Raw genomic sequence first — 17106 nt, 5'->3', positions numbered from 1 at the left:
AACGCCGCACATGTGTTTCTTTGTAAAGACCAGCAGTTGTTTGCTATATGTGAAAGTATTGTTAAAACTGAGATCAGTGTTCCTTTTGTAAATACAAGCTTTACTTTGAAAGATATTCGCGTTCTTTTGAACATTTATTAATTTCATGAAAGCTTTATTAAGAAAAGCACATGTGTTTCTTTGTAAAGACCAGCAGTTGTTTGCTAAGTGTGAAAGCATTGTTAGAACTGAGATCAGTGTTCCCTTTCTCAGTAAAGCTTTACTTTGAAAGATAATCGCGTTGTTTTGAAAGTTTATTAATTGCACGAAAGCTTTAGTAAGAAACGCACTTGTGTTTCTTTGTAAAGACAAGCAGTTGTTTGCTACGTGTGAAAGCATTGTTAGAACTGAGATCAGTGTTCCTTTTCCCAGTACAGGCTTTACTTTGAAAGATAATCACGTTCTTTTCAAAGTTTATTAATTTCATGAAAGCTTTAGTAGGAAACGCACATGTGTTTCTTTGTAAACACAAGAAATTGTTTGCTAAGTGTGAGGGCATTGTTGGAACGGTGATCAGTGTTCCTTTTCTCAGTACAACCTTTACTTTGAAAGATAATTGCATTCTTTTGAAAGTGTAATAATTTCCATGATGCTCTAGTACCAAATGCACATGTGTTACTTTGTAAAAACAAGCAGTTGTTTGCTTCGTGTGAAATCATTGTCAGAACTGTGATCAGTGTTTCTTTTCTCAGTACAAGCTTTGCTTTGAAAGATAATTGTGTTCTTTTGTAAGTTTATTAATTTCACCAGAGCTTTAGTAAGAAATACACATGTGTTCCTTTGTAAAGACAAGCAGTTGTTTTCTACGTATGAAAGCTTTCTTAGAACTGAGATCAGTGTTCCTTTTCTCAGTAAAGCATTACTTTGAAAGATAATCGCGTTCTTTTGAAAGTTTACTAATTTCAAGTGAGCTCCAATACAAAACGCACATGTGTTCCTTTGTTAAGGCAAGCAGTTGTTTGCTACATGTGAAAGCATTGTTAGAACTGTGATCAGTGTTCATTTTCTCAGTAAAAGCTTTACTTTGAAAGATAATCGCGTTCTTTGAAAATTTATTAATTTCACGAATGCTTTAGTAAGAAACAAACATGCGTTTTTTTGTAAATCAAGCAGTTGTTTCCTAAGTCTGAAAGCACTGTAAGAACTGAGATCAGTGTTTCTTTTCTCAGTACTAGTTTTACTTTGAAAGATAATCGCGTTCTTTTGAAAGTTTATTAATTTCACGAAAGCTTTAGTAAGAAACGCACATGTGTTCCTTTGTAAAGACAAGCGGCTGTTTGCTACGAGTGAAAGCATTGTTATAACTGTGATCAATGTTCCTTTTCTCAGTACAAGCTTTGCTTTGAAAGATAATTGTGTTCTTTTGAAAGTTTATTAATTTCACCAGAGCTTTAGTAAGAAACACATATGTGTTTCTTTGTAAAGACAAGCAGTTGTTTGCTGCATGTGAAAGCATTGTTACAATTGAGATCAGTGTTCCTTTTCTCACTACAAGCTTTACTTTGAAAGATGATCGCGTTCTTTTGAAAGTTTATTAAATTCACCAGAGCTTTAGTAAGAAACGCACATGTGTTTCTTTGTAAAGACAGGCAGTTGTTTGCTACTTGTGAAAGCATTGTTAGAACTGAGATCAGTGTTCCTTTTCACAGTACAAGCTTTACTTTGAAAGATATTCACGTTCTTTTGAAAGTTTATTAATTGCACGAAAGCTTTAGTAAGAAACGCAAATGTGTTTCTTTGTAAAGACAAGCAGTTGTTTGCTACGTGTGAAAGCATTGTTAGAACTGAGAACAGTGTTCCTTTTCTCAGTACAAGCTTTACTTTGAAAGATAATTGCGTTCTTTTGAATGTTTATTAATTTCAAAAATGCCCCAGTACCAAACTCTCATGTGTTTCATTGTAAAGAAAAGCAGATGTTTGCTACGTGTGAAAGCATTGTTAGAACTGAGATCAGTGGTCCTTTTCTCAGTACAAGCTTTACATTGAAAGAAAATCGCGTTTCTTTGAAAGATTATTAATTTCAACAAAGTTTTAGTAAGAAATGCAGATGAGTTTCTTTTTAAAGACAAGCAGTTGTTTGCTAAGTGTGAAAGCATTGTTTGAACTTAGATTAGTGTTCCTTTTCTCAGTACCACCTTTACTTTGAAAGGTAATCGCATTCTTTTGAAAGTTTACTAATTTCATGAAAGCTTTATTAAGAAACCCATATGTGTTCCTTTGTAAAGACAAGCAGTTGTGTGCTACACGTGAAAGCATTGTTAGAAATGAGATCAGTGTTCCTTTTCTCAGTACAAGCTTTACTTTGAAAGATAATCGCTTTCTTTTGAAAGTTTACTAATTTCAAGAAAGCTCAAGTACCAAAGGCACATGTGTTTCTTTGTAAAGGCAAGCAGTTGTTTGCTACGTGTTAGAGCATTGTTAGAACTGAGATCTGTGTTCCTTTTCTCAGTACAAGTTTTACTTTGAAAGATAATCACGTTATTTTGAAAGTTTATTAATTTAACCAGAGCTTTAGTAAGAAACGCCGCACATGTGTTTCTTTGTAAAGACCAGCAGTTGTTTGCTATATGTGAAAGTATTGTTAAAACTGAGATCAGTGTTCCTTTTGTAAATACAAGCTTTACTTTGAAAGATATTCGCGTTCTTTTGAACGTTTATTAATTTCATGAAAGCCTTATTAAGAAAAGCACATGTGTTTCTTTGTAAAGACCAGCAGTTGTTTGCTAAGTGTGAAAGCATTGTTAGAACTGAGATCAGTGTTCCCTTTCTCAGTAAAGCTTTACTTTGAAAGATAATCGCGTTGTTTTGAAAGTTTATTAATTGCACGAAAGCTTTAGTAAGAAACGCACTTGTGTTTCTTTGTAAAGACAAGCAGTTGTTTGCTACGTGTGAAAGCATTGTTAGAACTGAGATCAGTGTTCCTTTTCCCAGTACAGGCTTTACTTTGAAAGATAATCACGTTCTTTTCAAAGTTTATTAATTTCATGAAAGCTTTAGTAGGAAACGCACATGTGTTTCTTTGTAAACACAAGAAATTGTTTGCTAAGTATGAGGGCATTGTTGGAAGGTGATCAGTGTTCCTTTTCTCAGTACAACCTTTACTTTGAAAGATAATTGCATTCTTTTGAAAGTGTAATAATTTCCATGATGCTCTAGTACCAAATGCACATGTGTTACTTTGTAAAAACAAGCAGTTGTTTGCTTCGTGTGAAATCATTGTCAGAACTGTGATCAGTGTTTCTTTTCTCAGTACAAGCTTTGCTTTGAAAGATAATTGTGTTCTTTTGTAAGTTTATTAATTTCACCAGAGCTTTAGTAAGAAATACACATGTGTTCCTTTGTAAAGACAAGCAGTTGTTTTCTACATATGAAAGCTTTCTTAGAACTGAGATCAGTGTTCCTTTTCTCAGTAAAGCATTACTTTGAAAGATAATCGCGTTCTTTTGAAAGTTTACTAATTTCAAGTGAGCTCCAATACAAAACGCACATGTGTTCCTTTGTTAAGGCAAGCAGTTGTTTGCTACATGTGAAAGCATTGTTAGAACTGTGATCAGTGTTCATTTTCTCAGTAAAAGCTTTACTTTGAAAGATAATCGCGTTCTTTGAAAATTTATTAATTTCACGGATGCTTTAGTAAGAAACAAACATGCGTTTTTTTGTAAATCAAGCAGTTGTTTCCTAAGTCTGAAAGCACTGTAAGAACTAAGATCAGTGTTTCTTTTCTCAGTACTAGTTTTACTTTGAAAGATAATCGCGTTCTTTTGAAAGTTTATTAATTTCACGAAAGCTTTAGTAAGAAACGCACATGTGTTCCTTTGTAAAGACAAGCGGCTGTTTGCTACGAGTGAAAGCATTGTTATAACTGTGATCAATGTTCCTTTTCTCAGTACAAGCTTTGCTTTGAAAGATAATTGTGTTCTTTTGAAAGTTTATTAATTTCACCAGAGCTTTAGTAAGAAACACATATGTGTTTCTTTGTAAAGACAAGCAGTTGTTTGCTGCATGTGAAAGCATTGTTACAATTGAGATCAGTGTTCCTTTTCTCACTACAAGCTTTACTTTGAAAGATGATCGCGTTCTTTTGAAAGTTTATTAAATTCACCAGAGCTTTAGTAAGAAACGCACATGTGTTTCTTTGTAAAGACAGGCAGTTGTTTGCTACTTGTGAAAGCATTGTTAGAACTGAGATCAGTGTTCCTTTTCACAGTACAAGCTTTACTTTGAAAGATATTCACGTTCTTTTGAAAGTTTATTAATTGCACGAAAGCTTTAGTAAGAAACGCAAATGTGTTTCTTTGTAAAGACAAGCAGTTGTTTGCTACGTGTGAAAGCATTGTTAGAACTGAGAACAGTGTTCCTTTTCTCAGTACAAGCTTTACTTTGAAAGATAATTGCGTTCTTTTGAATGTTTATTAATTTCAAAAATGCCCCAGTACCAAACTCTCATGTGTTTCATTGTAAAGAAAAGCAGATGTTTGCTACGTGTGAAAGCATTGTTAGAACTGAGATCAGTGGTCCTTTTCTCAGTACAAGCTTTACATTGAAAGAAAATCGCGTTTCTTTGAAAGATTATTAATTTCAACAAAGTTTTAGTAAGAAATGCAGATGAGTTTCTTTTTAAAGACAAGCAGTTGTTTGCTAAGTGTGAAAGCATTGTTTGAACTTAGATTAGTGTTCCTTTTCTCAGTACCACCTTTACTTTGAAAGGTAATCGCATTCTTTTGAAAGTTTACTAATTTCATGAAAGCTTTATTAAGAAACCCATATGTGTTCCTTTGTAAAGACAAGCAGTTGTGTGCTACACGTGAAAGCATTGTTAGAAATGAGATCAGTGTTCCTTTTCTCAGTACAAGCTTTACTTTGAAAGATAATCGCTTTCTTTTGAAAGTTTACTAATTTCAAGAAAGCTCAAGTACCAAAGGCACATGTGTTTCTTTGTAAAGGCAAGCAGTTGTTTGCTACGTGTTAGAGCATTGTTAGAACTGAGATCTGTGTTCCTTTTCTCAGTACAAGTTTTACTTTGAAAGATAATCACGTTATTTTGAAAGTTTATTAATTTAACCAGAGCTTTAGTAAGAAACGCCGCACATGTGTTTCTTTGTAAAGACCAGCAGTTGTTTGCTATATGTGAAAGTATTGTTAAAACTGAGATCAGTGTTCCTTTTGTAAATACAAGCTTTACTTTGAAAGATATTCGCGTTCTTTTGAACATTTATTAATTTCATGAAAGCTTTATTAAGAAAAGCACATGTGTTTCTTTGTAAAGACCAGCAGTTGTTTGCTAAGTGTGAAAGCATTGTTAGAACTGAGATCAGTGTTCCCTTTCTCAGTAAAGCTTTACTTTGAAAGATAATCGCGTTGTTTTGAAAGTTTATTAATTGCACGAAAGCTTTAGTAAGAAACGCACTTGTGTTTCTTTGTAAAGACAAGCAGTTGTTTGCTACGTGTGAAAGCATTGTTAGAACTGAGATCAGTGTTCCTTTTCCCAGTACAGGCTTTACTTTGAAAGATAATCACGTTCTTTTCAAAGTTTATTAATTTCATGAAAGCTTTAGTAGGAAACGCACATGTGTTTCTTTGTAAACACAAGAAATTGTTTGCTAAGTATGAGGGCATTGTTGGAAGGTGATCAGTGTTCCTTTTCTCAGTACAACCTTTACTTTGAAAGATAATTGCATTCTTTTGAAAGTGTAATAATTTCCATGATGCTCTAGTACCAAATGCACATGTGTTACTTTGTAAAAACAAGCAGTTGTTTGCTTCGTGTGAAATCATTGTCAGAACTGTAATCAGTGTTTCTTTTCTCAGTACAAGCTTTGCTTTGAAAGATAATTGTGTTCTTTTGTAAGTTTATTAATTTCACCAGAGCTTTAGTAAGAAATACACATGTGTTCCTTTGTAAAGACAAGCAGTTGTTTTCTACGTATGAAAGCTTTCTTAGAACTGAGATCAGTGTTCCTTTTCTCAGTAAAGCATTACTTTGAAAGATAATCGCGTTCTTTTGAAAGTTTACTAATTTCAAGTGAGCTCCAATACAAAACGCACATGTGTTCCTTTGTTAAGGCAAGCAGTTGTTTGCTACATGTGAAAGCATTGTTAGAACTGTGATCAGTGTTCATTTTCTCAGTAAAAGCTTTACTTTGAAAGATAATCGCGTTCTTTGAAAATTTATTAATTTCACGAATGCTTTAGTAAGAAACAAACATGCGTTTTTTTGTAAATCAAGCAGTTGTTTCCTAAGTCTGAAAGCACTGTAAGAACTGAGATCAGTGTTTCTTTTCTCAGTACTAGTTTTACTTTGAAAGATAATCGCGTTCTTTTGAAAGTTTATTAATTTCACGAAAGCTTTAGTAAGAAACGCACATGTGTTCCTTTGTAAAGACAAGCGGCTGTTTGCTACGAGTGAAAGCATTGTTATAACTGTGATCAATGTTCCTTTTCTCAGTACAAGCTTTGCTTTGAAAGATAATTGTGTTCTTTTGAAAGTTTATTAATTTCACCAGAGCTTTAGTAAGAAACACATATGTGTTTCTTTGTAAAGACAAGCAGTTGTTTGCTGCATGTGAAAGCATTGTTACAATTGAGATCAGTGTTCCTTTTCTCACTACAAGCTTTACTTTGAAAGATGATCGCGTTCTTTTGAAAGTTTATTAAATTCACCAGAGCTTTAGTAAGAAACGCACATGTGTTTCTTTGTAAAGACAGGCAGTTGTTTGCTACTTGTGAAAGCATTGTTAGAACTGAGATCAGTGTTCCTTTTCACAGTACAAGCTTTACTTTGAAAGATATTCACGTTCTTTTGAAAGTTTATTAATTGCACGAAAGCTTTAGTAAGAAACGCAAATGTGTTTCTTTGTAAAGACAAGCAGTTGTTTGCTACGTGTGAAAGCATTGTTAGAACTGAGAACAGTGTTCCTTTTCTCAGTACAAGCTTTACTTTGAAAGATAATTGCGTTCTTTTGAATGTTTATTAATTTCAAAAATGCCCCAGTACCAAACTCTCATGTGTTTCATTGTAAAGAAAAGCAGATGTTTGCTACGTGTGAAAGCATTGTTAGAACTGAGATCAGTGGTCCTTTTCTCAGTACAAGCTTTACATTGAAAGAAAATCGCGTTTCTTTGAAAGATTATTAATTTCAACAAAGTTTTAGTAAGAAATGCAGATGAGTTTCTTTTTAAAGACAAGCAGTTGTTTGCTAAGTGTGAAAGCATTGTTTGAACTTAGATTAGTGTTCCTTTTCTCAGTACCACCTTTACTTTGAAAGGTAATCGCATTCTTTTGAAAGTTTACTAATTTCATGAAAGCTTTATTAAGAAACCCATATGTGTTCCTTTGTAAAGACAAGCAGTTGTGTGCTACACGTGAAAGCATTGTTAGAAATGAGATCAGTGTTCCTTTTCTCAGTACAAGCTTTACTTTGAAAGATAATCGCTTTCTTTTGAAAGTTTACTAATTTCAAGAAAGCTCAAGTACCAAAGGCACATGTGTTTCTTTGTAAAGGCAAGCAGTTGTTTGCTACGTGTTAGAGCATTGTTAGAACTGAGATCTGTGTTCCTTTTCTCAGTACAAGTTTTACTTTGAAAGATAATCGCGTTATTTTGAAAGTTTATTAATGTAACCAGAGCTTTAGTAAGAAACGCCGCACATGTGTTTCTTTGTAAAGACCAGCAGTTGTTTGCTATATGTGAAAGTATTGTTAAAACTGAGATCAGTGTTCCTTTTGTAAATACAAGCTTTACTTTGAAAGATATTCGCGTTCTTTTGAACATTTATTAATTTCATGAAAGCTTTATTAAGAAAAGCACATGTGTTTCTTTGTAAAGACCAGCAGTTGTTTGCTAAGTGTGAAAGCATTGTTAGAACTGAGATCAGTGTTCCCTTTCTCAGTAAAGCTTTACTTTGAAAGATAATCGCGTTGTTTTGAAAGTTTATTAATTGCACGAAAGCTTTAGTAAGAAACGCACTTGTGTTTCTTTGTAAAGACAAGCAGTTGTTTGCTACGTGTGAAAGCATTGTTAGAACTGAGATCAGTGTTCCTTTTCCCAGTACAGGCTTTACTTTGAAAGATAATCACGTTCTTTTCAAAGTTTATTAATTTCATGAAAGCTTTAGTAGGAAACGCACATGTGTTTCTTTGTAAACACAAGAAATTGTTTGCTAAGTGTGAGGGCATTGTTGGAACGGTGATCAGTGTTCCTTTTCTCAGTACAACCTTTACTTTGAAAGATAATTGCATTCTTTTGAAAGTGTAATAATTTCCATGATGCTCTAGTACCAAATGCACATGTGTTACTTTGTAAAAACAAGCAGTTGTTTGCTTCGTGTGAAATCATTGTCAGAACTGTAATCAGTGTTTCTTTTCTCAGTACAAGCTTTGCTTTGAAAGATAATTGTGTTCTTTTGTAAGTTTATTAATTTCACCAGAGCTTTAGTAAGAAATACACATGTGTTCCTTTGTAAAGACAAGCAGTTGTTTTCTACGTATGAAAGCTTTCTTAGAACTGAGATCAGTGTTCCTTTTCTCAGTAAAGCATTACTTTGAAAGATAATCGCGTTCTTTTGAAAGTTTACTAATTTCAAGTGAGCTCCAATACAAAACGCACATGTGTTCCTTTGTTAAGGCAAGCAGTTGTTTGCTACATGTGAAAGCATTGTTAGAACTGTGATCAGTGTTCATTTTCTCAGTAAAAGCTTTACTTTGAAAGATAATCGCGTTCTTTGAAAATTTATTAATTTCACGAATGCTTTAGTAAGAAACAAACATGCGTTTTTTTGTAAATCAAGCAGTTGTTTCCTAAGTCTGAAAGCACTGTAAGAACTGAGATCAGTGTTTCTTTTCTCAGTACTAGTTTTACTTTGAAAGATAATCGCGTTCTTTTGAAAGTTTATTAATTTCACGAAAGCTTTAGTAAGAAACGCACATGTGTTCCTTTGTAAAGACAAGCGGCTGTTTGCTATGAGTGAAAGCATTGTTATAACTGTGATCAATGTTCCTTTTCTCAGTACAAGCTTTGCTTTGAAAGATAATTGTGTTCTTTTGAAAGTTTATTAATTTCACCAGAGCTTTAGTAAGAAACACATATGTGTTTCTTTGTAAAGACAAGCAGTTGTTTGCTGCATGTGAAAGCATTGTTACAATTGAGATCAGTGTTCCTTTTCTCACTACAAGCTTTACTTTGAAAGATGATCGCGTTCTTTTGAAAGTTTATTAAATTCACCAGAGCTTTAGTAAGAAACGCACATGTGTTTCTTTGTAAAGACAGGCAGTTGTTTGCTACTTGTGAAAGCATTGTTAGAACTGAGATCAGTGTTCCTTTTCACAGTACAAGCTTTACTTTGAAAGATATTCACGTTCTTTTGAAAGTTTATTAATTGCACGAAAGCTTTAGTAAGAAACGCAAATGTGTTTCTTTGTAAAGACAAGCAGTTGTTTGCTACGTGTGAAAGCATTGTTAGAACTGAGAACAGTGTTCCTTTTCTCAGTACAAGCTTTACTTTGAAAGATAATTGCGTTCTTTTGAATGTTTATTAATTTCAAAAATGCCCCAGTACCAAACTCTCATGTGTTTCATTGTAAAGAAAAGCAGATGTTTGCTACGTGTGAAAGCATTGTTAGAACTGAGATCAGTGGTCCTTTTCTCAGTACAAGCTTTACATTGAAAGAAAATCGCGTTTCTTTGAAAGATTATTAATTTCAACAAAGTTTTAGTAAGAAATGCAGATGAGTTTCTTTTTAAAGACAAGCAGTTGTTTGCTAAGTGTGAAAGCATTGTTTGAACTTAGATTAGTGTTCCTTTTCTCAGTACCACCTTTACTTTGAAAGGTAATCGCATTCTTTTGAAAGTTTACTAATTTCATGAAAGCTTTATTAAGAAACCCATATGTGTTCCTTTGTAAAGACAAGCAGTTGTGTGCTACACGTGAAAGCATTGTTAGAAATGAGATCAGTGTTCCTTTTCTCAGTACAAGCTTTACTTTGAAAGATAATCGCTTTCTTTTGAAAGTTTACTAATTTCAAGAAAGCTCAAGTACCAAAGGCACATGTGTTTCTTTGTAAAGGCAAGCAGTTGTTTGCTACGTGTTAGAGCATTGTTAGAACTGAGATCTGTGTTCCTTTTCTCAGTACAAGTTTTACTTTGAAAGATAATCGCGTTATTTTGAAAGTTTATTAATGTAACCAGAGCTTTAGTAAGAAACGCCGCACATGTGTTTCTTTGTAAAGACCAGCAGTTGTTTGCTATATGTGAAAGTATTGTTAAAACTGAGATCAGTGTTCCTTTTGTAAATACAAGCTTTACTTTGAAAGATATTCGCGTTCTTTTGAACGTTTATTGATTTCATGAAAGCCTTATTAAGAAAAGCACATGTGTTTCTTTGTAAAGACCAGCAGTTGTTTGCTAAGTGTGAAAGCATTGTTAGAACTGAGATCAGTGTTCCCTTTCTCAGTAAAGCTTTACTTTGAAAGATAATCGCGTTGTTTTGAAAGTTTATTAATTGCACGAAAGCTTTAGTAAGAAACGCACTTGTGTTTCTTTGTAAAGACAAGCAGTTGTTTGCTACGTGTGAAAGCATTGTTAGAACTGAGATCAGTGTTCCTTTTCCCAGTACAGGCTTTACTTTGAAAGATAATCACGTTCTTTTCAAAGTTTATTAATTTCATGAAAGCTTTAGTAGGAAACGCACATGTGTTTCTTTGTAAACACAAGAAATTGTTTGCTAAGTATGAGGGCATTGTTGGAAGGTGATCAGTGTTCCTTTTCTCAGTACAACCTTTACTTTGAAAGATAATTGCATTCTTTTGAAAGTGTAATAATTTCCATGATGCTCTAGTACCAAATGCACATGTGTTACTTTGTAAAAACAAGCAGTTGTTTGCTTCGTGTGAAATCATTGTCAGAACTGTAATCAGTGTTTCTTTTCTCAGTACAAGCTTTGCTTTGAAAGATAATTGTGTTCTTTTGTAAGTTTATTAATTTCACCAGAGCTTTAGTAAGAAATACACATGTGTTCCTTTGTAAAGACAAGCAGTTGTTTTCTACGTATGAAAGCTTTCTTAGAACTGAGATCAGTGTTCCTTTTCTCAGTAAAGCATTACTTTGAAAGATAATCGCGTTCTTTTGAAAGTTTACTAATTTCAAGTGAGCTCCAATACAAAACGCACATGTGTTCCTTTGTTAAGGCAAGCAGTTGTTTGCTACATGTGAAAGCATTGTTAGAACTGTGATCAGTGTTCATTTTCTCAGTAAAAGCTTTACTTTGAAAGATAATCGCGTTCTTTGAAAATTTATTAATTTCACGAATGCTTTAGTAAGAAACAAACATGCGTTTTTTTGTAAATCAAGCAGTTGTTTCCTAAGTCTGAAAGCACTGTAAGAACTGAGATCAGTGTTTCTTTTCTCAGTACTAGTTTTACTTTGAAAGATAATCGCGTTCTTTTGAAAGTTTATTAATTTCACGAAAGCTTTAGTAAGAAACGCACATGTGTTCCTTTGTAAAGACAAGCGGCTGTTTGCTACGAGTGAAAGCATTGTTATAACTGTGATCAATGTTCCTTTTCTCAGTACAAGCTTTGCTTTGAAAGATAATTGTGTTCTTTTGAAAGTTTATTAATTTCACCAGAGCTTTAGTAAGAAACACATATGTGTTTCTTTGTAAAGACAAGCAGTTGTTTGCTGCATGTGAAAGCATTGTTACAATTGAGATCAGTGTTCCTTTTCTCACTACAAGCTTTACTTTGAAAGATGATCGCGTTCTTTTGAAAGTTTATTAAATTCACCAGAGCTTTAGTAAGAAACGCACATGTGTTTCTTTGTAAAGACAGGCAGTTGTTTGCTACTTGTGAAAGCATTGTTAGAACTGAGATCAGTGTTCCTTTTCACAGTACAAGCTTTACTTTGAAAGATATTCACGTTCTTTTGAAAGTTTATTAATTGCACGAAAGCTTTAGTAAGAAACGCAAATGTGTTTCTTTGTAAAGACAAGCAGTTGTTTGCTACGTGTGAAAGCATTGTTAGAACTGAGAACAGTGTTCCTTTTCTCAGTACAAGCTTTACTTTGAAAGATAATTGCGTTCTTTTGAATGTTTATTAATTTCAAAAATGCCCCAGTACCAAACTCTCATGTGTTTCATTGTAAAGAAAAGCAGATGTTTGCTACGTGTGAAAGCATTGTTAGAACTGAGATCAGTGGTCCTTTTCTCAGTACAAGCTTTACATTGAAAGAAAATCGCGTTTCTTTGAAAGATTATTAATTTCAACAAAGTTTTAGTAAGAAATGCAGATGAGTTTCTTTTTAAAGACAAGCAGTTGTTTGCTAAGTGTGAAAGCATTGTTTGAACTTAGATTAGTGTTCCTTTTCTCAGTACCACCTTTACTTTGAAAGGTAATCGCATTCTTTTGAAAGTTTACTAATTTCATGAAAGCTTTATTAAGAAACCCATATGTGTTCCTTTGTAAAGACAAGCAGTTGTGTGCTACACGTGAAAGCATTGTTAGAAATGAGATCAGTGTTCCTTTTCTCAGTACAAGCTTTACTTTGAAAGATAATCGCTTTCTTTTGAAAGTTTACTAATTTCAAGAAAGCTCAAGTACCAAAGGCACATGTGTTTCTTTGTAAAGGCAAGCAGTTGTTTGCTACGTGTTAGAGCATTGTTAGAACTGAGATCTGTGTTCCTTTTCTCAGTACAAGTTTTACTTTGAAAGATAATCACGTTATTTTGAAAGTTTATTAATTTAACCAGAGCTTTAGTAAGAAACGCCGCACATGTGTTTCTTTGTAAAGACCAGCAGTTGTTTGCTATATGTGAAAGTATTGTTAAAACTGAGATCAGTGTTCCTTTTGTAAATACAAGCTTTACTTTGAAAGATATTCGCGTTCTTTTGAACGTTTATTAATTTCATGAAAGCCTTATTAAGAAAAGCACATGTGTTTCTTTGTAAAGACCAGCAGTTGTTTGCTAAGTGTGAAAGCATTGTTAGAACTGAGATCAGTGTTCCCTTTCTCAGTAAAGCTTTACTTTGAAAGATAATCGCGTTGTTTTGAAAGTTTATTAATTGCACGAAAGCTTTAGTAAGAAACGCACTTGTGTTTCTTTGTAAAGACAAGCAGTTGTTTGCTACGTGTGAAAGCATTGTTAGAACTGAGATCAGTGTTCCTTTTCTCAGTACAAGCGTTACTTTGAAAGGTAATCGTGTTCTTTTGAATATTTATTAATTTCAAGGAAGCTCCAGTACCAAACGCACATGTGTTTCTTTGTTAAGGGAAGCAATTGTGTGCTACGTGTTAAAGCATTGTTAGAACTGCGATCAGTGTTCCTTTTCCCAGTACAGGCTTTACTTTGAAAGATAATCACGTTCTTTTCTAAGTTTATTAATTTCATGAAAGCTTTAGTAGGAAACGCACATATGTTTCTTTGTAAACACAAGAAATTGTTTGCCAAGTGTGAGGGCATTGTTGGAACGGTGATCAGTGTTCCTTTTCTCAGTACAAGCTTTACTTTGAAAGATAATTGCATTCTTTTGAAATTGTAATATTTTCCATGATGCTCTAGTACCAAATGCACATGTGTTCCTTTGTAAAAACAAGCAGTTGTTTGCTTCGTGTAAAAGCATTGTCAGAACTGTGATCAGTGTTTCTTTTCTCAGTACAAGCTTTGCTTTGAAAGATAATTGTGTTCTTTTGTAAGTTTATTAATTTCACCAGAGCTTTAGTAAGAAATACACATGTGTTCCTTTGTAAAGACAAGCAGTTGTTTGCTACGTGTGAAACCTTTCTTAGAACTGAGATCAGTGTTCCTTTTCTCAGTAAAGCATTACTTTGAAAGATAATCGCGTTCTTTTGAAAGTTTACTAATTTCAAATGAGCTCCAATACAAAACGCACATGTGTTCCTTTGTTAAGGCAAGCAGTTGTTTGCTACATGTGAAAGCATTGTTAGAACTGTGATCAGTGTTCCTTTTCTCAGTAAAAGCTTTACTTTGAAAGATAATCGCGTTCTTTGAAAATTTATTAATTTCACGAATGCTTTAGTAAGAAACAAACGTGTGTTTTTTGTAATACAAGCAGTTGTTTCCTAAGTCTGAAAGCATTGTAAGAACTGAGGTCAGTGTTTCTTTTCTCAGTACTAGTTTTACTTTGAAAGATAATCGCGTTCTTTTGAAAGTTTATTAATTTCACGAAAGCTTTAGTAAGAAACGCACATGTGTTCCTTTGTAAAGACAAGCAGTTGTTTGCTATGTGTGAAAGCATTGTTATAACTGTGATCAATGTTCCTTTTCTCAGTACAAGCTTTGCTTTGAAAGATAATTGTGTTCTTTTGAAAGTTTATTAATTTCACCAGAGCTTTAGTAAGAAACACATATGTGTTTCTTTGTAAAGACAAGCAGTTGTGTGCTACACGTGAAAGCATTGTTAGAACTGAGATCAGTGTTCCTTTTCTTAATAAAGCTTTACTTTGAAAAATAATCGTGTTCTTTGAAAGTTTACTAATTTCAAGAAAGCTCCAGTACCAAACGCACATGTGTTCCTTTGTTAAGTGAAGAAGTTGTTATCTATGTGTGAAAGCATTGTTAGAACTGAGATCAGTGTTCCTTTTCTCAATACATGCTTTACTTTGAAAGATAATCGCGTTCTTTGAAAATTTATTAATTTCACGAATGCTTTAGTAAGAAACAAACATGTGTTTTTTTGTAAATCAAGCAGTTGTTTCCTAAGTCTGAAAGCATTGTAAGAACTGAGGTCAGTGTTTCTTTTCTCAGTACTAGTTTTACTTTGAAAGATAATCGCGTTCTTTTGTGAGTTTATTAATTTCACGAAAGCTTTAGTAAGAAACGCACATGTGTTCCTTTGTAAAGACAAGCAGTTGTTTGCTGCATGTGAAAGCATTGTTAGAATTGAGATCAGTGTTCCTTTTCTCACTACAAGCTTTACTTTGAAAGATGATCGCGTTCTTTTGAAAGTTTATTAAATTCCCCAGGCTTTAGTAAGAAATGCACATTGTTTCTTTGTAAAGACAGGCAGTTGTTTGCTACTTGTGAAGGCATTGTTAGAACTGAGATCAGTGTTCCTTTTCACAGTACAAGCTTTACTTTGAAAGATAATCGCGTTCTTTTGAAAGTTGATTAATTTTATGAAAGCTTTAGTAAGAAGCACCCATGTGTTCCTTTGTAAAGACAATCAGTTGTTTGATAAGAGTGAAAGCATTATTAGAACAGAGATCAGTGTTCCTTTTCTCAGTACACGCTTTAGCGCATGTGTTTTTTTGTAGAGACAAGCAGTTGTTTGCTACGTGTGAAAGCATTGTTAGAACTGATAGCAGTGTTCTTTTTCTCAGTACAAGCTTTACTTTGATAGATAATCGCGTTCTTTTGAAAGTTTATTAACTTCACAAAATCTTTAGTAAGATACGCACATGTGTTTCTTTGTAAAAACAAGCATGTGTTTGCTACATGTGAAAGCATTGTTAGAACTTAGATCCGTGTTCCTTTTCTCAGTACAAGCTTTACTTTCAAAGATAATCGTGTTCTTTTGAAAGTTTATTAATTTCAGGAAAGCTTTAGTAATAAACGCACATGTGTTTCTTTGTAAAGACAAACAGTTGTTTGCTACATGTGAAAGCATTGTTAGAACTGAGATCAGTGTTCCTTTTCTCAGTACAAGCTTTACTTTGAAAGATAATCGTGTTCTTTTTAGTGTTTATTAATTTCAAAAATGCTATAGTACAAAATGCACATGTGTTTCTTTGTTAAGACAAGCATTTGTTTGCTACGTGTGAAAGCATTGTTAGAACTGAGATCATTGGTCCTTTTCTCAGTACAAGATTTACTTTGAAAGATAATCGCGTTTCTTTGAAGGTTTATTAATTTCAAGAAAGCTTTAGTAAGAAATGCAGATGTGTTTCTTTTTAAAGACAAGCAGTTGTTTCCTAAGTTGAAAGCATTGTTTGAACTGAGATTAGTTTCCCTTTTCTCAGTACAACCTTTACTTTGAAAGGTAATCTTGTTCTTTTGAAAGTTTACTAATTTCATGAAAGCTCTGCTAAGAAACGCACATGTGTTCCTTTGTAAAGACAAGCAGTTGTTTGCTACATGTGAAAGCATTGTTAGAAATAAGATCAGTGTTCCTTTTCTCAGGACAAGCTTTACTTTGAAAGATAATCACTTTCTTTTGAAAGTTTAGTAATTTCAAGAAATCCTCAAGTACCAAAGGCACATGTTTTTCTTTGTAAAGGCAAGCAGTTGTTTGCTACGTATTAGAGCATTGTTAGAACAGAGGTCAGTGTTCCTTTTTTCAGTACAAGCTTTACTTTGAAAGATATTCGCCTTCTTTTGAACGTTTATTAATTTCACGAAAGCTTTAGTAAGAAAAGCACATGTGTTTCTTTGTAAAGACAAGCAGTTGTTTGCTACATGTGAAAGCATTGTTAGAACTGATACTTGTGTTCCTTTTCTCAGTACAAGCTTTACTTTAAAGATAATTTCGTTATTTTGAAAGTTTATTAATTTCACCAGAGCTTTAGTAAGAAACGCACATGTGTTTCTTTGTAAAGTCAAGCAGTTGTTTGCTACTTGTGAAAGCATTGTTAGAACTGAGATCAGTGTTACTTTTTGTGGTGTCCCAAATGAATGCAGACAGATTATATAGATATATACAGCTTTAATAAGGAAATAGACTTACAGGACCACAGGTTCCCGCAGAGCACTGGAAAAGCGGAGCAAAAGAAAAGGGCTGCTGGGCTCACGCCCGACAGATTTATCCGTAAACATTAGCCCGAGGCGAACACGCCCCCAATGGGTGGGGCTATGTCCCTACATCTCCCCCTTTTGTCTAAATAAGATAGAACCAAACCAAGTACAACTATATACAATAATAACAAATAATAAATATAACAAACAATATTGAGAACAAAACTTTTGTTAAACATTTTGTCTCAAGGAGTCTAAATAACATAGAGAGTAACTACAATTATATAATCTTTAACTCCGTCAAAGATCTGAGAAGGGAATAAATATTACTTAACAATCGAGAGATATCCAAAATGTGTAACAATTGACAGAGACAACTGACTAC

This window comes from Chionomys nivalis, chromosome 23, assembly GCF_950005125.1.
Source record: "Chionomys nivalis chromosome 23, mChiNiv1.1, whole genome shotgun sequence".
NCBI lineage: Eukaryota > Metazoa > Chordata > Mammalia > Rodentia > Cricetidae > Chionomys > Chionomys nivalis.
Note: the sequence above shows the minus strand (reverse complement) of the source record.